The following is a 21,645-nucleotide window of genomic DNA, read 5'->3' on the forward strand; positions in this document are numbered from 1 at the left end:
CTCAAGCTCGTTGGAACAGGTCATTGATCCAAAAATAAACTTGACAGCAAATTCTCAGAGTAGAAGCTGGGAAGCTGGCCAGGACCCTCTCGTGTCAGAGTTAAGACTGTTTGGGTAACGTCAATTGATTTCTGTTCTTTTCAATTTTATTTTATTTTTTAGGTTATATTAACTCAAAGGTTCCATGGATTCATATGTTTGTTTGTTTTTTTAAAATACTTCAGTCTTTTCCTGCTATTGGTTTCCTTATTAAGTTATTGACATATTTTAACTGCAGTATAACAAAACATTTTATATGGGAAAGTCCTTAGGATTTTGACTAGTTGTGAAGCAAAGATACTGGTACCCCTGCCATATGGAAGTATTTATTTCTCCAAAAAGTATGTACATTAAATTACATTCTAGATTAAAGCTGTGTTAATTAGCATATATTACACCAACACTTTTTCAAAACTATGTCTTCAATTTTCTTAATTTTTTTCATCCTGAACACTTCTGTCTAGAAGCTCCTCAGGAGTACCTGATGGGCCTAGAGGTTGAAGTGCTTAGAACAGTGGTTCTCAGACTAGGGCTGCCGCTTGTTCAGGGGAAGCCCCTGTCAGGTGGGGCTGGTTTGTTTACCTGCCGCGTCTGCAGGTTCAGCCAATCGTGGCTCCCACTGGCCGTGGTTCGACGCTCCTGGCCAAAGTGGCTGCAGGAAATAGCGCAGGCTGAGGGATGTGCTGTCCACCCTTCCTGCAGCCCCCATTGTCCTGGAGCGGCAAATTGCGGCCAGTAGGAGACGTGATCGGCCGAACCTGCGGACACGGCAGGTAAGCAAACCGGCCTGGCCTGCCAGGGTCTTTCCCTGAAAAAGCGGCGGCCCTAGTTTGAGAACCACTGGCTTAGAACACGTGCATCAAGATTTTTTGAGGTTCAAAAATCTGTAGGAACTAACTTCAAATTTAGGAATCACTCTGTTCAATCATACTCTAAAGCTGCTACTTCTCATAGATGAGAGATAAATAAAATACATTTGTGTTTCTATCTCAAACCATTTGTGAGGTATGTTTTTCCAAAAAAGATTCATAGATTTATAGATTCCAAGCCCAGTTGTGAAAACTGTGATCATCTAGTCTAACCTCCTGTATAACACAGGCCACATATCTTCCCCAGAATAATTGAACCAGTGCATATCTTTTAGAACAAATATCCAGTCTTGATTTAAAAACTGCCAGTGATGGAGAATCCACCAGGACCCATGGTAAATTGTTCCAATGGTTTAATTACCCACAGTTAAAAATGTGCACCTTATTTTTCCAGCTTCAACTTTCAGTCACTGAATCATGCTATACATTTCTCTGCTAGAGCCCATAATCAAATATTTGTTCACCATTTAGAAGATACAAAAAATACACCATCTTAAGCACCATTGCTTTTCTTCTTGTATGCTGAGATATCCCTCAAGCTTATAGGCTCCAAGTAAAGTGGCCCTCAGCCATTTAAGCCTCTGAAAGTCAAAAGCAACTCTTAGATTCCACCTAGAAGCGTTATAAATTGGGGGCAGAAACAATCCATGCAGTCATTGGCAACAGGGCAATTCCACATGCCCAGAAGCTTCCACCAGTTGAGACAATGATCCACAGCTGACAATTCTGTCTTTCTTTCCCAAATTTGTGATTGTGTTAACTACTTTGTAAACCAAAATAGTTTATTCTGCTCCAGAGCATCGGAGTGACTTCCCCCAACAAAATAAACCTGCAAAGTTTTATGTCAGTTTATATCTCTGAAACTTGGATAATAATCCATTAGTTTCCAGAGTGGGTGGGATCTTTGGACCTACTTACTCAAGGAAAGAAAATGTTCAGGTCAGTTGAGAAATGTTCCTATTTTTTAATTGTGCTAAATGTTCACAGAGCTATTACAATGGGATTTTCACAGCAATGCATCTCCAGGTGTGAAACAGGATCATTTTTTAAATATGGACATCCAATACAGGGTAAACTATATAAACTTTATCTTCCCCTTACTGAGATGCTACAGCCTGGAGAAGACTTCTGCTAAAAAATGACATTGACTAAAGTTGGGATGACCAGTTTGTATGATTTGGTGTATGCATCTACTGAAAGACATGTGACTAACTTACAGAGTTCCACAAAGGAGACATAGGACTTCTCTGGCCACATGAGATTTCTAGTGAGTGCTTTTAAAGAATCAAATCTGATTTTTTTCACAGAGGAATAGAGCCTCAAGAATGCCCATTTACCAATAGGCAGGCAGTACAGACATAGCATCTCTGTTACAGGACATATAAACTGCATTATCATTGGAAGGGGTAAAGGAGTTGCTTTGGGTGGGATTTACCTTTGGGTGGGATCCACCGCACCTGCAAATCATGCCAGGATTGGGGCTGGGCTCTCACAGATGCCAGCCTCACAGCTAATCACTTGAAATGTAAAAAGGGAACCACAAAGTCACCTATTGGGCTACACTGTGGGAGGGAGATGTCTGCGGCCACTACTCCACAAGGTCCAAGTGTTGACAGACTGTCCAGTGTCCACAACAAAGAAACAAATCCAGAGCTTCTTGGGTCTAGCAGGATACTATCTGAGATTTGTACCAATATTTCCCACCACTGCAGCTTCCCCACACAGACCTCATAAAGAATAGATGCCCAAGGAAGGTCCAGTGGTCAGAAGCTTCTGATAAAGCCTTCAAGACATTGCAGGAGTGTCTCTGTCAAGAGCTGGTCCTTTTCAATCCAGACTATTCAAAAGGATTTATCCTGTAAACCATGCCCCAGATGTGGGACTGGGGCAGTCCTTTTGCAGGAAGCTATTTACCTGAGAAAAGGTATACTCTGTCATAGAGAAGGAAGTGCTGACAGTCAAATGGGCCATGGACTCACTACAGTATTACTTTCTGGGAAACCCCTTTTCTTTGGTCAGGGACCACATTGTGCTCAGATGTCTGCATACTGTAAAAGACACAAACTAGTGGATAATGTGCTGGTATCTGTCATGGCCGCCTTACAGTTTCCAGGTGCTTTACAGGACTGGCAAAAAAAAAAAAAAAAAACACACCAGAATGCTGATTTCTTTTCATTAGAAAGTGGGGTGTCCAATCCCAATGACAACAAAGTCCTACCACAGTCCTAAGTGGGAGAATATGTGATAGGGGATATAAACCCCATACTAGCATGGAAGCGATTAAGAAGCTGCTTTGGGCTAGAGTGGCTCAGCCCCACCGCACCTGCCCTTCTCCAGCCCTGGAGAGAGGACTGACATCTTGCAGAGTCCCTGTCCTCGCAGAAGGAGGGTGCAGAACCCCTGGGTTGAAGGGGAAAAGAACTGAGACTTGCCGAGACTCCCAAAGGCAAGGATGAGGTCTCACAGTCAAGCTGCAACAGGCCCTTCAGTCATGGGGTCCTAGGCTTCAGACAGGAGACCCTCCAGAGCGTGATACAAAATAAATCTGAGGGAGACCCCAGGACAGACCAGCAGAGGATCCAAAGCAGGGGTAGGAAGTAGGTCAGGGAGCAGACACACGGGTGCCCATCTCCTAGGCCGCACAATTCGGACTCTCACCACTGGATGGCACAGGCTGGAGTGTTGCCACTAGGGGGTTCTGCTGGTGCTGGACCCCAAACCCCATCGACAGGGTGGAGCAATTGGACTCGCATCCATGCACTTCCCACATAGCCTAAAAGGGGCGCTCTACAGCAGATTGATTGGAATAATCTTTCTGTGCATTATGGAGCTATGTTCTGTTTGGTTTGTCTACAGGAGCTCAGAGTACCAGGGCTATGGTCACTTGATCCATAACTAAATGGTACCTTCTCCCAATGGAGGAGAATGAAGCCTGAAGACATTATGGGCCATAAGATAGCCTTGAAGGGTGGAGATGAGGTGACAATTTCTGCCCTCAATCCCTTATGGAGCAGGCTTTGTATGAGAAGTGAAGATTCAGCATTTGTCTGTCTGCAAATGGAATTTACATTTTAGCCTCTTTGGAGTAAAATGCAGTTACAAAAGTGAAAACTGTTCTTGGTTCATAGCAAAATAAAGGGAAACAGAGCCAGGGAAAAGTGATTTCCATTATGTCTTTATAAGCATTGTGTACAGGATAGATTTGTCAGTTTTGCCTTGTGTTTAAAAGTTTCAAACAGCTGTATTCAAAATGAATCCTACTGCATAAATAGAAATAAATGAAAAAAATAGGGTCACCTTATGGTGGTGTTAGTTGTCTTAGACTGTGATAATCTTTGTGAGAATGGCTTTCTTTTTTTGTCTTTATTACTAACATTTGGTCTCTTTTTTTCTCTTCTCTTCATCTGAGGATTTGAAAAATCTCTTTGTGCATGTTTGTGCTGTGAGCTGACTGTCCTATCAGTAGACAGCTGACTTTAATACCAACATCATATCAATCTGGACATCACAGTTCTAAAGATAAAAGATTAAAAAGCTTTACTAGAGGCCTTTTACATCTGTGGACTTCATATTCAGCATTTTGATTAAAAACAAAACAGTTTCTGAGCAGTGCTATAGAATGTATAGGAGAGTTATGATAAACTTTTCTGTGTCTGCATTGTATTTCATTATCATTGTTAACAGTACTTAGATTTTTGCATGCATAGCACAGTTCAAATGCGAGCTAATTTTTTTTTTATTATTATTATGCATATATTTATTTTATTATTTGTCCAGACTTAGTATCTTAAGTCTTCTGGGAACATTAGCAGGTCCAATTCCTCAGCTCAGTACCCACCTGGCTGACATGAATAGTAGGTAGTTCTTGTGAGAAGTGCAGGGAAATTAATCCTCTGGAGAATATGGTTACTGAACAGCAGAAAGTCAGTTTAGTTAATGGAGAGGAGCTGTCACTAATTCTTGCAGATAAAGGCAGTCGGGTAGGTGTGCTGTTGCATTTTGAAATAGCTGAAATGTAGGCACTGTATGCTCCCGTAGGTCAGGATTTCCAAACTGACTTAGAACAGAAGAAAAGAAATCCATGAGGGACAGGAGATGGAGAGATGTCTCCAAATGTTCTTCTCCCCAAGTGGAAACATGCAACCATGCCAGAGATAAGATATTATTGTTTGTAAAACACAATCCCCCTCACCAACACTTCCTGAACCATATTCACATGTGGTCAAAATAGATGCTTAATATTTATCCACAACTATTGTCACTGAACTTAACTGTGTTCAGATCCCTTTTAGCAAAATAGATGACTGCTGTTCCTCCAAAACTACATTCCTCTCCTCTGTATCACAACGGTGAGAGCAATATACTCAACAAGGAAAGTACATCGTTCTTGTAGCAATGCCTTACACGTAACTCCCCCCCCCACACACACACACACTTTAGGCATATTCATTTGTTTAGGTACAATAATACAGGTGAATTTGCCTCTGTAACACTTCAAAGTTACTTTGTGCTCTGGCCTATGTGGTACATTTACCTGCCCTTCTGAGATTAGTTCTTGAACTCAAGCATATTTAAACAAAAGGAAACACAGTACAGCCAGATGTAGCCACAAAACATTCAGCCAAATTTGGCGGTGGTGGGAGCTATTTTGGCTGATACTGTCAGTGAGGTGCTGTAGCTGTCTGAAGTCCGTCGCTAATAGATCATCCATCACAAATGGCAGGTCTACACTTACACCAGTGCAGCGGCGCTTCAGTGAAGGTGCTACTAAGCTCTGTCGTTGGGGTAGATAATCCACCTCTGTGAGAGTCAGCAGCTATGTCAATGGGAGAAACTCCCCCTTTCACATAGCACCTTTTACCCTGGAAGTTGGATCGGTATAACTGCGTCGTTCATGTGTGTGGATTTTTCACACCCCTGAATGACTTAGTTATACCAATATAAGTTTCTAGTGTAGACCAGACGAAAGATGAATCTCATTCCCTATGCCACATTGGGGTCCGAAATCCAGTTGGAATATCCAAAAGTCCACTCCAGATTTTTTGGAATAGCTTGGCAACCATCTTCTTGGTTAATACACTTCACAAAGGAAAAGTTCGAGATCAGTTGATAAATACAAAAAAAAATTATCTGAAAGAAGGAATAATCTCAAAAGTTCATAGTCTTTCCTAAGCAAAATCCTGGCAGGAAGAGTCAGAGCCTTCCTGAGCTCATGACAAATACTGTAGCATCATATGTGGAAAGAGAGGCAGTCAAATCCTGCTTGCCATATCCATACAGCAAGTCCTCTGAGGCCAACTGGATCCCTTGCATGACTAAGGCAAGTAGGGTTTGGTCCAGTCTCAGTAAGACTAAATGGCAGTGTGTGTTATTTGGCTGCCACAGGTGCTATAGAGCAAGGGTGGGTGGGGTGAAGAGGAGAAAACTAGGGGTGGGCAATCTGGGTAACAATAGAAACAGGGAGAAAATAACAAGAATGAGGAGGGACAAGAGGTCAGGGAATAAGGGACAAAGGCAAGGCAAAAGGTGAGTCTGTTAGGGGGAAGCTGCAGTGCAGCCAGAGAGGATGATGCATGACTATTATCTTTGGGTGCTAAGGCTAGTGCAGTGATCTGACTCCATTTCCTGTCCCTGACCCTCTACATCCTGGCTGTGACCAAGAGCCTAACTCTATTCCAATGCAGGGTTTCCCCTTCTACTGTGCTTGCCCAGTCTTGTCTTATATGCCTCAAGTGGTAAGACTGCTGCTTCAATCACTTTTGTTGTGTTAGAGAGTGTAGTGTATTGTGGACTGTGTTGGAATTGCAAGCTACCATTTAAGCGAGGAGGGGAGGTTTCTGGTCCTGTTTGCAGGCTAGGATGCTCTGTAGGGAAACATGCCAGATGCCAGCATAGGCAGCCTTCAGATAACAGTCTAGATTAAAGTGTGTATGCTGTGCCTTTCTGTTTTAGGAAGCAGCATGCCTTGTGTCTCTCTCTCTTGTGGTATGGTTCTAAATTCTAAGCAATAAAGTAGTGTTATGTTGCAACCTTCCAGCAAGAGTATTTATGTTTTTTATCTAACTTCTCTGTGTGTATGCTGAGAAGAGAGTGCTCTTTGGGACTAAGTGGAATAAGATGTGCATTTACTGAAGTGCTGTCATCTGGCAAAGCTGCTACAGGACTGCTGTTCAGACCTTTAATTGTTAAATAAATTAAAATTCTGTGAGACACAACTAGTACAATCATTAAAATTGCAGATCAACAGCCTTTTCCAAAATTGCATTTGCAAGGCTGAACTGGCTCCTTTTATCTATTAGTAAAGAGATGCATCTAGCACTAATGATAAACAAATACTTTTGTAAGCAGTGTAGCACAAGATTATCTCAAAGATCAATTTCAGCTGCTAAACATGACATAACAGCCTTATAATGGCAAAAGGATTCAGCACATTTTTAAAGAAAAATGTAGTAAACAAAAAATAAGCACAAAATGGATATATAAAGAACACTCTGTACATGTACAATAACAACACACACAATTGCCGTAAGTGACTTGTTTGTAAGCATGTATTAGAAAATCATATTCCATTCAGAACTTACTGAATTTCCAAAGCAGTGTCCAAGGTTTTGGCTGTCTTCCCCTCAATGACCTTAATGACTCTAACTATTTCACACTAATGATTTCCCTTTACATAGTTAACTCTCTCAATAGCTACTTGGGGTCGCTTGAAAATCTGAGACCCTACTTACAGAATAAATTGGAAGAAAAATGCTAATGTGACCAGATTGTGTGCGGCCTCTGCACAGGGCAGAATGTGTCTCCTTCAAAGTGTCCCTGATGCAACAGCTGGCTCTCTCTTTTGAGCAAACAATGACAAAAAGGAGTGATATGGGGGGGAAAGTGCCATTGCTTCAATCAGCAGGCACCAGCTCACTACTTCTAGCTGTTGATGGAGGAAACCACACACTAAAGTCCCTTAAGGGCATAGCAGTGTGTGCACTCTCTCTGCACATTAAGGAGTTTAGGTAAGCACTGTCCTGGAGCCGCAGCTGAAGTGGCATGATAATCCACCACCCTTAAGGCAGGCTACTACCCAAAAGGCAAATCCTTTATCCTTTCTTCACGGACATCAGTTTGTGGCATATCTCAGTGCAGACAAGGCCAAGTCCCTTTTGACTTTCTCAATTATTATATTATCACATTTTCTAATATTCTTTTTTCACAAGGAAAAACAACCCATTCAAATGTTCTGTGCAAAACTCAGGTTCCTTGCTCATTTTTGAGAAGAATGAAACATCTCAGAAATCTCAGATTTTCTAATCTGTTAGCTTTCTGTGTCTCTGGCTTGCTTTGAGTAGCAAAGATGTGGGAAGGAGGGAAAGCAATTGAATTATCTGGTGTTTATAGGCTTAATTTGATAATGTCACTCTCCTCTCATACTCCAACAGAAGGCTTTGAGGAAAAGAGTACTGAAGAGTGCTGATTTGCCGTTGTGATTCATTCTTTGCTCTTCTCTCTAATTCCACTTTCTGATGAAGACTACTCATTTAGCCTTGAACTTATATCATTTTCTTCCCTCGCCAACACACATTCAGTCAAGCTTCCCCTCAGTGCCGCATTAATATCCCCACCTTTCACCCTAGAGAAAGCTGCTCTAGGAAGCGAGTGAATAATTCACTCTCCATACCCATTCAAGTGCCAGTTGTATTTCTGCAATGCAGACTACATGTGCATGATGTGGATGTTTGTCCAGAAATGACTGAACTAACCCTGCCATGCAGGGTTGGGTCAAGTAAATCCAAGGATTCCCAGAAAGCCATCTGATTATCTCAAACCCACACAGAAGACCTAACATTCACGATGTGTCCCTATTCCTGCGCCTTTCATGCCACTTGTTCAGGCTCTCTCAATTATTAGGAGCTGAGTGGGAATAGTTCAATTCCATGTTTGCATAACTGGTGTGTTTATAGAGAAAATAGACTGTGTGGGGAGTCCCGTTACACAAGAGCAGGGAGTGTAACTATTTGGTGAACTGTAACACACTGGGACCGAGAGACTCCGGTTTATTAATTCAAAACTTTATTTGAACCAAAAGCATTTCTTGTGGTTAACAGCTACTATTAAAGCAGTAGATTGTGACAGATAGGTAGAAAAAAGATATGCTCCTGAGGTTTAGGCAGGTCATGATGGATTTGTCCCACAGTGATCCAGTTACCCCCTTACATTTTAGCCTATATATAGAAATCCACATTATATATTCATTCTGCTTCTACCAATCAACAGTAAAGGATCATATATCTTCCAATTAAACACATATACAATATTAACCATTTTGTTGGTTAATTTTCAAGCACACATAAGCCATATATGGTGACAACTTCGTATATTGGCTACTTAGCCCATGGTTGTTTTTCTCTCTACTATACTTTCCTGGTTGCCTCAATTTCTCAGCTTTTGACCTTAATAGTACTTTCTTGTTTATCTCAACTTCCCTGTTGTTGGGTCACCACATTGGGTCGGGACCAACATATAAACACACTATTATCAGTTATTTAGCAAGCAATTTACACAACTTTTAGCTTAGGTACATTTTGTAATTGTAACAGAAATTTTCCATCTTACAATCTAAATGTTTGTTTAGAAATACTTGTCAAACCGTAAGTCACACTTTGACCTTCTGCAGGCTCAGGCCTGACCATTATTGTTCCTACATAATCCACACATTTTAGCTCCAACAGAACCTGCAATATGCACTAGCCAAGACCACAGTAAAGAAATCCTACAGTAATTCATCAAGGCCTCAAATTGTTATTGGCAAAGGAGAGATCTCAGTTAGTACAGCATGGCTCATGCTTCCCATGAAGAAGCACTGGAGTAGAAGCAAGAAACATCACATTTGCATTCCAGTCTGACTCCATTGGGGTGGGTGCCCTGCAGCTGTAGGTTTGGCTGCACTTTCCAAACCATCCCTTTCACCAGTATGTTTCACAAATCTACCACACACTCACAATATGGTGAAGATAATGTGTTCAGAACTGACCTGTGACTGGTTTGAATTAGCATCCTGGAAGTGAAAGTCTCCACATTCTATCACCAGTTGTATAAGTCATCTAGTCTCACTTAGTAAGTGTTCTTTTTCTAACTTGGCTTGAGTCACTCACAAGACTCAGCCATGTAAGTGGATGTTAATAAATATATGCTAAAATAATTAAGAAAGGAGGAAAGATAATAAAATAAAATGTAACAGTACATGATTATGAAAGTTATGAAAAGTGTTCAGTCCCTTAAATCCAGCTCACCCATCAGCAGTATGATACACAACATAAAATATCACTATTTTATAGTGTAACGGACTCAAACTAGGATTTATCAATTGTTACTATGCTGTGGCAATTTGGAACTTTTAACTCTGGTATTACTCTGAATTCTTATACTCCTGCTCCAAAAGCATAAGCACCAATCACTTTAGCTAAAGGGATAATGTTGGCAGTATACAGACTGTGACATAAAGTTGGACAGTATTTTTTTTTTTCCAGGACAGAGTAGGAGTGTACAAAAATATCAGACAGATAATTAGCAATAAAAAGCTCATTTTCCAAAATGTAGTTTCCTATAGTGTATAGAAACCTCAATACATAGTTTAGTCAGATGTATCTTCCTATGACTGAAAATTGGACCCATAAAGACATCATACAAAATACAGAAGGTTAACATTGAGTACAGTGACTCTCATACACTGTTTTATCCATCGTATTTCAGAAATATGTTTTCTTTCCCTCAGAAAATGTCCCTTTTTTGGCAAGGTGAAAATTGATTTTCTGTCTACTGCTACCCTGTATACTACATTCAAAACTAGCAGAAATCCTGGTCTGTAAAAATGTCTATCCCCCCACCATCACCCCCAAAGCCTGAGCTGTGGATTCTTTCAGAGAAGTGTATGTGATTGCTCCAATCACACTTTTTTTTTTCAATTTGGTTTGATTTGCATTAGTCCTAGAAGCTTGTGATATTTATAGCAGATACAAAACAGCAGATGCAACTAAATAGAAACACAGAGAAGCTATTCTTTCACCAGAGATGGTCAGGAGTGGGCTACGCAGCCAAAGCATATTGGTGAATCTGGCTAAGTATCCGCTGCTCACATAACAATTTCACAAAAAGCAACTTCAAAGTTATGAGGGCTAGATTCACAAGAGGGAGTTATTCACTGATACTTTACATGTCCAAGTTCAACATTTAGGCATCACTGGGATTCACAAACCTGTCACTCAGCTTCCACTTAAACCTGTAGGTGGCTAGAGGCCCTAGGTGCCTACATTTCTGCCGATAAATTCCCCTGTGTTGCCTAAACTGCTTCAGTTCCCCAAGTCCTGAAACTACTGAGCAGCTCAGCACCTAACTCCACCTAAGCAGTAGCAGGATTCATAAAGTAGGGAATCCCCCATCTATCTTACCTGCAGGGCCCATGCTGCCAAGTATGCTCTGAGCATGACTATCCACACACATGGCAAGAATATGGCAGTGCCCTCATAGCTCAGCAGTTAGTGCAATCAGCTAACCTGTGGGAGACCCAGCTTGAGCTCCCTGATCTGCTGATGTAGAATGAGAACCTGAACCCACAGCCCAGAGAGTGTCCTAACCACTGGAGTAGGAGTGGACTCCTCCCAATCTCTCCTGTTGAAGCTGCTCCGCTTTGTATGAAATTCTTAAATATTCATTGGACCAAGGAGAAAGTGAAAATGACTTTACTCTGCAACCTGGTGGTTAGCTAGTTCTCCTGAAAGGGGTAAGTCCCTGTTTCAGTAAATACTTAATTATTTATACAAAATGGAACAGGAGATATTGAAAGAAACCTACCCTGCAACCCAGCAGTTAGGGTGCTCTCCTGAGGTACGGAAGATCTAGTTCCTAATCAGACAAAATAGGGATTTGAACCCATATCTCTCACATATGAGGTAAGTGAGCTAATGGGTACCAGAGCAGTGACAGTACCACTTCTTTTTTTAGTAGGTAGCATTGCAACCCATATGTTCCCCTTGTGACTCTAGCCCCAAGGCTGAAATCTTTGAGATAGTTTTTTATCCAAGTTTATACTGTGGTAACAAAGATATTAGGATGTATGGGAGTCATTTCCCAGGATCATATGAGAAGTTGCTAAACTTTTAACAAAGAAAATCTTTGACACTGCATTATGATTTATGGAGACATCTGTGATGGGTTGGATCACAGAAACCCATTGTGGGTTGCCAACTGATGTGCCAAGACTACTTTTGCTCCTGCTTTCCTGCCCTGTCAGCTTGGGACTTCAGTGCCATGCCTGGTTTGAGCCAGACCCACTAGCCTGCTGCAAACCCAGACCCAGGTCTGAACCATGTCTGGCAATAGCTGTAGGCTTAACTGAAAGCAGCCTACAGACGTGTTCCTGTCTTTAACACTCAGATGCCCAACTCCCAGTGGGGTCCAAACCACAAATAAATGTGTTTTACCCTTGTCATAAATATAAAGGGAAGGGTAAACCCCTTTGAAATCCCTCCTGGCCAGGGGAAAGCTCCTCTCACCTGTAAAGGGTTAAGAAGCTAAAGGTAACCTCGCTGGCACCTGACCAAAATGACCAATGAAGAGACAAGATACTTTCAAAAGCTGGGAGGAGGGAGAGAAACAAAGGGTCTGGGTCTGTCTGTAGTCGTCTTGGCCGGGGATAGACCAGGAATGGAGTCTTAGAACTTTTAGTAAGTAATCTAGCTAGGTATGTGTTAGATTATGATTTCTTTAAATGGCTGAGAAAAGAATTGTGCTGAATAGAATAACTATTTCTGTCTGTGTATCTTTTTTGTAACTTAAGGTTTTGCCTAGAGGGGTTCTCTATGTTTTTGAATCTAATTACCCTGTAAGATATCTACCATCCTGATTTTACAGGGGGGATTTCTTTATTTCTATTTACTTCTATTTTTTATTAAAAGTCTTCTTGTAAAAAACTGAATGCTTTTTCATTGTTCTCAGATCCAAGGGTTTGGGTCTGTGGTCACCTATGCAAATTGGTGAGGCTTTTTATCCAACATTTCCCAGGAAAGGGGGGGTGCAAGTGTTAGGAGGATTGTTCATTGTTCTTAAGATCCAAGGGTCTGGGTCTGTAGTCACCTAGGCAAATTGGTGAGGCTTTTTACCAAACCTTGTCCAGGAAGTGGGGTGCAGGGTTTTGGGAAGTATTTTGGGGGGAAAGACGCGTCCAAACAGCTCTTCCCCAGTAACCAGTATTAGTTTGGTGGTGGTAGCGGCCAGTCCAAGGACAAGGGGTGGAATATTTTGTACCTTGGGGAAGTTTTGACCTAAGCTGGTAAAGATAAGCTTAGGAGGTTTTTTCATGCAGGTCCCCACATCTGTACCCTAGAGTTCAGAGTGGGGGAGGAACCTTGACAACCCTGTATAATGCTTATACTGGGTAAATTCATAAATTGTTCGCCCTCTATAACACTGATAGAGAGATATGCACAGCTGTTTGCCTGCCCCCAGGTATTAATACATACTCTGGGTTAATAAGTAAAAAGTGAATTTATTAAATACACAAAGTAGGATTCAAGTGGTTCCAAGTAGTAACAGACAGAACAAAGTGAATTACCAAGCACAATATAATAAAACACGCACGTCTAAGTCTAGTACAGTAATAAAAACTGAATACAGGTAAAATCTCACCCTTAGAGATGTTTCAATAAGTTTGTTTCACAGACCGGACACCTTTCTCATCTGGGCACAATCCTTTCCCCGGGTACAGCCCTTGTTGCAGCTCAGGTGGTAGCTCGGGGATTTCTCATGATGGCTGCCCCTCTTGTTCTATTCCATCCCTTATATGGCTTTGGCAGGAATCTTTTGTCTTTCAGGGTCCCCCACAAAATGGAAAAGTACCAGGTTTAAGATGGATTTCAGTACCAGGTGACATGGTCACATTTCCTATGAGACCCCAAGCCTTCATTCCTCCCAGCCTGACTCACAGGAAGGCCTGCCTGCAAACAGAGCCATCCACAGTCAATTACCCTGATTGATGGGAGACATCAAGATTCCAAACCATCATAAATGCATAACTACAGTAAAACTCTGAGGGACTTTTTCATATTTCTAGTTTCAGATACAAAAGTGATACATTTATACAAGTAGGATGACCACACTCAGTAGATTATAAGCTTTGTAATGATACCTTACAAGAGACCTTTTGCATTAAGCATATTTTAGTTACATTATATTCACACTCATCAGCATACTTTGATAAAATCATATAGAGTGCGTCACAACAACATTTAGAGTATGTGGACAATTTTGTGTGCAATTGTACAGGGAAGACATTGATAGAAAAGCTAGAGACAATCAATATATTTAAGAGTCTCAGAGGTTAGTACTACAGTTTACAGAGAAGTTTAGTAATATTTTTTTATTCTTAAGGAAATGAAGTTAAATGGGGAGATGATAAAGGGGATCCCTGAAGGGGTAAAATAGATACATAATATGAAACTGATTGGAAGGGCTGGAAGCCAGGAACAAGAGAAAATTGACTGAAGTTAAGAAAGGATTCATCTTTAAAGAGGTTTAGAAAAAGGAATTTATTGAGGCTAATTAATGTGTGACACAGAGTAACAAACACATAAATAGGAAATGTACAGCTAAGATTATATTTCAAAAATAATTAATCATACTTACAAGAAACAAATATACAGTAGAGGATGCCACCACTAGCTAGTTCACCAGACAGTGATGTGCTGCAGGGCCTCCAGTATAAATTGCTATAGAATTAGCTTACTCAAAGGTGTAATGAAATTGCCGACATTTATTGCATAAGTATATTTGTGCCCTATAAACAAAATATTTACAAATTAAGTAATTGTTTTATGTTTAGCTTGATGACTTTAATATCTTAATTGCCTTGTAAAAATATACTGCTCTCCATGAAAATTACTGTACTTTGTAAAGGTAAATATCAGTACTCACAACACAGTCACAATCTTTTACAGAGACAGCAGAAATTTCTCCATTGGAATTTCCGGCTATTTCAGGCACATGTTTTGTGGAATCAAGCACCATATAAATGAGAAATGAATGCCACTCATATTTCCAGTGTTGCCAAATCTTACAATTTTATTGCTAGATTCACAATATTTGGTGTATTTCTTAGTCCCACGTACCAGTATCATGAGATTCTCAGCTTGAATTTAAATAAAAGTAAGTCTCTAACCATCATGGTAGCAGAGAGAAAATCTTGAAAATGTGATCTGCGTATAATCTAAAGTTTCAGAATCTGGAAGACAAAGAAAAAGAACCCCAGATTTTTGTAAAAGAATCACATGATTTTAAGACAATATCATTATTATGTGGGGTGGGGGGGTTAACTCAGAGTTTTGAATTTCTGGGGGTTTCACTTGTTTGTTTGCACTAAAAAAAATGTAATTTATTTGGCATGAAGCCAAGTTCAGAATTAAAGTTTCTTTTTTAATATGTTTTAAAAAGTGATATGGCTTTGCAATGTTTGTTTTCTAATACCAAATTGTATTTTGATTTAATTCAGTGCTCACAAAAATGAGGCATCAGGACTTTAATGAACCATTCATACAATTCATGGTTTTTTTTTTCCCTGCTATCAATGTAGTTCTATCCTAAACTATAAGATTTCTGCTATTCGAGTGCTGGTCAGGAAAGTGCAGTAGTGTTATTTGCATCAGAGGACATTCAGGTCAGAAAATAAAATTGATTGTACATGGTGATCAAAACAAGGACTTTAAACTGTTCTCTTAAAGGTCCACATTTCTCACCTATTTAAAATCAATGAGACTACTCTCCTGGATAAACTAAGCAGGAATGGGTCCAAAGTCATATTAACGTCTTTGGAGATGCAAGCCCTATATTTCTCTCAAAAACTGCTTGAATTTCAGCACAGTTCAAGCTTTCCTATGTCACCCTGGAAATGTATCTCAACTATGATCTGGAGGAATAATTGTTATGGCTGAGAAGGTACTAAGGAAGGCCATAGGGATGTCCAGTGTCCGTATGACTTATCTTTGGATCTATGGGATGCATTCCACTAATCAGTGTAAATTGTTATGTGATCCTGAGCACTTATCTATTATGAGTTGGACTAAGATCACCAACTCTTTTAGACTATCCTCAAGGCATTCCGGTCATATTTATTTCCTGAGTGCACAAAGCATATGTAACCCTTCTGCCAGGTGGAGCCAAAAGCAATCAGGGCCAGGTTCAATATCTAGGGGTTCCTTTCCATTGATACAACACAGAACCGGCTCGAGCTCCAACCCAGTAACCTGGGAAATTTACACACCACCCGTGGGTGCCTCCGAGAGGCAATATTTCCCCACTCGCAAGCAAAGAGTCTGAGTGTAGAAAAGAAACTTTTTTAATAATCAGGGTTCGTAAACATAAACCATGAGTAAAAGACCCACCCCCAAGTAGGTTGGGCAGTGTCCTGTTCCCTTCAGGTTCTTAAGTCCAGCAAACCAAAAGTCTCTTTCACGTTCCTGACCCTTCTCTGCACCCCACTCACAGTTGCTGTGCTTGGTCAATGGTGACCCAGAGTTCAGAGGTGTGTCTGCATAGTTCACCTCCCCTCTCCCTCCCCCACTTGGTGAGGTAAAGAGGTACCTTACTCACACCGCTGCTCGGGCACTCACTCGCCGCGCCTCTCCACCAGCCACCCTGCTGGCTGCTCATTGCACTTCCCCGCCGAACCAGCCACTCGTTCACCAGCTGACTGTCAGCCATCTTCTGTTGCCACCTGCCTCTCTGCTGTGACCTCGGCACATCAGTCTGTTAGTAATTTTCTGCTCTTTGCAGGCTGAGCAGAAACACAGCCCTATGTCAAGTGATTTTAGCTCTCAGTGATTTTTAGCTCTTAGCAGGCAGGGCAGAAACATAATCCTACCACAACTGATTTCAGCTCTGATTGGACATTTAATATAACAAAGAGGCTCCTAATGAAGCCTATTTAGCTCTATTCTTTGAACAGTGGGAGGAACAGGTTAAACCAGTCTAGGGAGAATCCTTGAGTGTATGAAGCCTCCTGGCTGGGGATACCTGTTCCCCCCACCCCCTTACTTCTACAGAGCTGTGACATTCGAACCCCTGATTTAACGAGGTTCTTTCAGCTGAGGATAACAGGTTAAGTACAGTCATTTGGGACAGGTTAAGCACAGTCCTGCTTCCCTGTATTCCTACAATAATTACAACATTGATAACCATATTTTGCCACCCCTGCATTCAGTACTAAGGTGATTTGTACCCAACACCAGCCAAACTCAATCACTTTTTGCTGAATATGTAAGCAGAGCAGGAGCAAAATGTATTTACATAAACACTCCCAAGTCTTTCTCCCTCCCAGCTAGCTGTCAGGGAAGCAATCATTCAGATCCTGCTTACACATGCATGCCCACTACTACTCTTTATATAGGTACTGAGGATCTCTGCACTGGAGTGTATAAATCCCCCACTTGAACTGAAGGGGTTAAGGATCAACTCTGGGCCCAGGAGACCCCACCTGAAGAGCATGCTTCAGCTGGAGGTGGAGCTTAAAAGGGAATCACACAGTTCAAAAGGGGCCTGCCAGGGGAGGGATCTAGCTGTACCTTAAGCACCCCTGAAGAAGGGTGCTGTAGAAGCCTTTGCGGGGAAGAAAGAGCCTGCCTACTGAGCCTAGAGGGATTGACTGTTCAATTATGCTCTTTTTCTTTACTACTTTGTATCAAGCTGTAAGCCTTTGGTGAGGTAGTGAGTGGTAGGAAGGGGCCCGGGAGGCAGCCTTAAAGCACTCCAGAGTGCTGGATATTGTTGCCTCTTACAGGGTCCTGGGCTGAAGCCTGGTGATGTGGAAGGGCCCATACCCCCTACCAACCATGCTTGTTCTGAAGAGCACAAAAACCCTCACTTCCAGGGATAGGTAAAGACTTTGAAAATTTTGTGGCTGGAACCAGACACCTGCAGGGGTCAAAAGACACACTGAAGGCTGCCCAGCTGTGACAGAATGGGATCCAATACCTTTGTTGAGATTCTGTTATCCTGGAGGGCATGGGTTAAGGCTAATTGGAGACCTGAGCAGACACACACCAAAAGTCAAATTGCCAAGGTGTGTGACAGTGACCAGTCAGAGATCTTGGAGGCAGGGCAAGTATAAACCTAGTTTCCTAACCACTTGGTGCTGTTGCTGAGGAACATTGCCCATTACAGCCTCAATGGATTTACCCTCTCAACACTATATTATCTCCCCTTTACCTATAAGAAACTGAGGCACAAAGATTAAGAGATTAGCACAAGGTTCCACAGGAAGTCTGTGGCAGAAATATAACTCTCCTGAGTTCCAATCCAGTGTCTCAATCAAAAGATCATCCTTCCTCTTTACAAGCTGCAGCCATATTCTCCTTCAGTAGCTGCTTCAAGAAGAAAGAAGGAATGAAGCTAGGTCCTCCTTCTTTCCTCACACCTCTCTGTCTCTCTCCAGAGCACTGTGAACCCACGGGAGAGCAGGGATGTCACAGATCCTATGCTCCCAGAGGACAAGGTGTTCAGTTCTTCCAAGCTATGATATGGGCTGTAAACTTGAGAAGGAAGGCTCCTAACACTCTTCCCCACTACAGCACTCCGTTGTAAGAACTAGTTATAAGTGATCAATAGTATTTCAGTGCAAATGTTACTGCTTTATAAAATAATAAAATATTGGTGTATAGCATATGCTATAGCACCTTATAAACACTTAAGCCCCAATCCTGCACTGTGGTTTATGTAGGTGTCCTTGCACAGCTCAAGAAACCTTATGTAGTAATTATACTTTATTTTTTTCATAATCTAAATTACAGCATTGCAATATTAATGTATTTTATGTTTAATATGCTAAATTTCTTGTGCATTTCATTAATTATTAAAATAGCTTTTATTAAAATACTCATTGATATATTTAATTAGATTATATCCAGTTTTCTTCTCAGGAGTTTGCTTAGTACAAATAAAGAACATGTCCAAGATTAAAAAAAAATCCTTCTACTTTTGTATGTAGTGATCTCTTAGACAAATTCCTCATTTTATGACTGCTCAGTAAAAGAATGAGTAATTCAAACACGGGTTTTCTTCTCTGCTTCTGTGCTGAAGAGCAATACAGCTGAAAAAGAGCATGATCAGGTGCATGGAAAAACATATTTATAAAGATATAGAAAGGACAAATTGTTTCATTTATAGACGATATCTATAAGAGGGGAAATGATAGAAGTATACAAAATAATGAACGATATTGATAAGGTGTGTCAGGGACATCTATTCACCCTCTCCTACAAGAACAATAGGGAATTCAATGGAATTAAAAGGCAGGAAGTGAAAACTGATAACAAGGAAATACTTTTGCATCTGAAATGCATATCTAGACTGTGGAACTCATTGCCACAGGAGGATTTTAAAGTGAAGAGCATGGCAAGATTTGTGGGACTGGATGTTTATATGGTTCACAAGAACATCTAGTTATAGTAAATATTAAAACAAGTTATAGAAGGGATATAAAACCTCGTGCATCAAAACTCTAACTATTACATATTAGGAGGACACTCCCCAGAGTTACAGCTGCCTTGTTCTGAAGCATTTCATGCTGGTCACTCTCAGGGACAGGATACTACACTAAATGGACACAGGTCTGGTCTGGTGTGAAAATTCCTGTTACTAGAACAGGCAGAGTTAGAAGCATTTATGCCACATATGGTGCAATGTATTCATAAATCTTGCAGCTTATTGCATAAATCTGTGTCACATAGTACATGATATAAAACCCGGCAAGATGTTCATTTGACTAGTACCTGAAATAAAGCTTATTAAAATTAAGGTCAGGAAATTCTCCCCAAAGGAAGAGAGTAACATATTATAATGTTGAGGTAGACTGACTTTGACATCATACAAATGAAGAGGCATAATGTGGATTAAGAACCCACCCCATATTTAATTCCTGTGTGGGTTACTTGGACTCATTCTCACTTTGAAAAAGTGGACAGGGAGTAGGAAAAGTCTTGGGTCTGCCCCAAACATGTCAGCCAGCACAGTTCAGCTAATGCAGGGGTTGTCATAATTTGTTAGTGGTATAGGCCAGCAATTTACTGCAACCCTGGAGCATAGTGGAAGCAGGACGGAACTGTGTCTGAGGGATGTGTCTGAGGCATAGCACTCTCTGGGCCTACTTATTCAAGGCTGTACTTAAGATACAATCTACCCCCTGAGCATTAGAACTTTTGTTCTAATGCTCATTGTTACCATAGATATTTGACTCACTGTCATCAGCTTTCCAGAAGACATTCACAATTTCTGTATAGTTATTGTATGACCATCCAACATCTTGACAGATGAAAGGAAACATGACAAAGTCAGTCAGTCAATGATGCTTGACTATAGTGTGGGAGAAAAGCCCAATGCATGAGCGGCAGACCTTTCCACAGTGGCTACAGGTCCACTTGCCAGATGAAGGTTGGAGCACACTCTGCTCCCTGGCTGACTTGCAGGCATCAGCCTGGGCTCTCTGATGGCTCTCAGCAATGACACCACCAGTGTTGGTCCACCTTTTCTAGATGGAGTGGTTGTGGGCAGGGTTCTCTCAGTTGTCAGTGGGAATGTTGAATTTCCTGAGACCTTGCTTGACCTCATCACTTTATCAGAGCTTTGGCTTTCCTTTGCATTGTGGACAGTTCTTGAGTTGTTCGACAGTCTTGATGCATACTGTAACAGGGTCAGAACCCACCTCTTGCAAGTGCCCCTTCTGGTTGGGTGTGTCAGTTGTCTTTAAACAAGTCCAGCCCTGGTATGGGGCCATATCCCCAGGGCTTCCTCCCTATCTTCCTGTGGCCCTTCCCAGGCTCAGTCCCTACTCAGACCCTGCAGCCAGTCAGAAGCTCCTTCACTGCTCCCCGGGTCCCTGCCAGCAAACTGGCTTTAGCTTAATCCTAACAGCCAGCCAGGAGCCTCACACTCCCCTGGACCCTGCCTCCGCATGCAGTCCTTTCTTCTCTAGCTCCAGGCAGCAACCAACTCCTTTCTGTTCTGCACTCCTTTTATATGGCCCTCCTGCCCTGATTGGCCATTTCAGCAGTGCCTTTGATTGGTTGCTTCCACGCAACCACTCTAGGCTACTCGGAGGATCTCTCCACGGCTCTTTCCTGGGATGGGTGTAGCATAACCCTGAGGCTTCCAGCAGGGGTCTTAGTCCACTCCCTCACACATATGCTTCATGTGTCCCAGCCAGCAAAACCAGTGAGCATCCAGTATAATTTGCATAGACTATAGACTAAGTTCTCTCAAGGATCTTATTGTTAGTGATCCATTGGTCCCAAGAGACGCAGATGATTTTTCTAAGACAGTGAAGATGGGAGCTGTTCAATCTCCATTTCTGCTTGGAGTACATGATCCAGCTTTCACAGCCGTAGAACAGGGTACTGATAAATGGACACCTTTGTGTTCAGGGTTAGCAGCTTGTTCTTCCAGACATGTGAGGTAAATTTGCCAAAGGTGATGGAGGCTTTGCTGATTCTCTCATCAAGTTCTCTATCAAGTCTAAGTGAGCTGGTTAGACTTGAGGCATGATAGCAGAAGTCCAGAGCTTGTCCAGATCTTCATTATTGATGTAGATTTTAGGTAGGATGTTAGTGACCTGTTTTATTGATACTGATTGCCATGCTTAACTTGATACATGCATCAGAGAACTTATTCATCATGATCTGCAATTTATCAGGTGAGTTAGAGACAAATT

The sequence above is a fragment of the Eretmochelys imbricata genome, chromosome 1 (assembly GCF_965152235.1).
Source record: "Eretmochelys imbricata isolate rEreImb1 chromosome 1, rEreImb1.hap1, whole genome shotgun sequence".
Lineage (NCBI taxonomy): Eukaryota > Metazoa > Chordata > Testudines > Cheloniidae > Eretmochelys > Eretmochelys imbricata.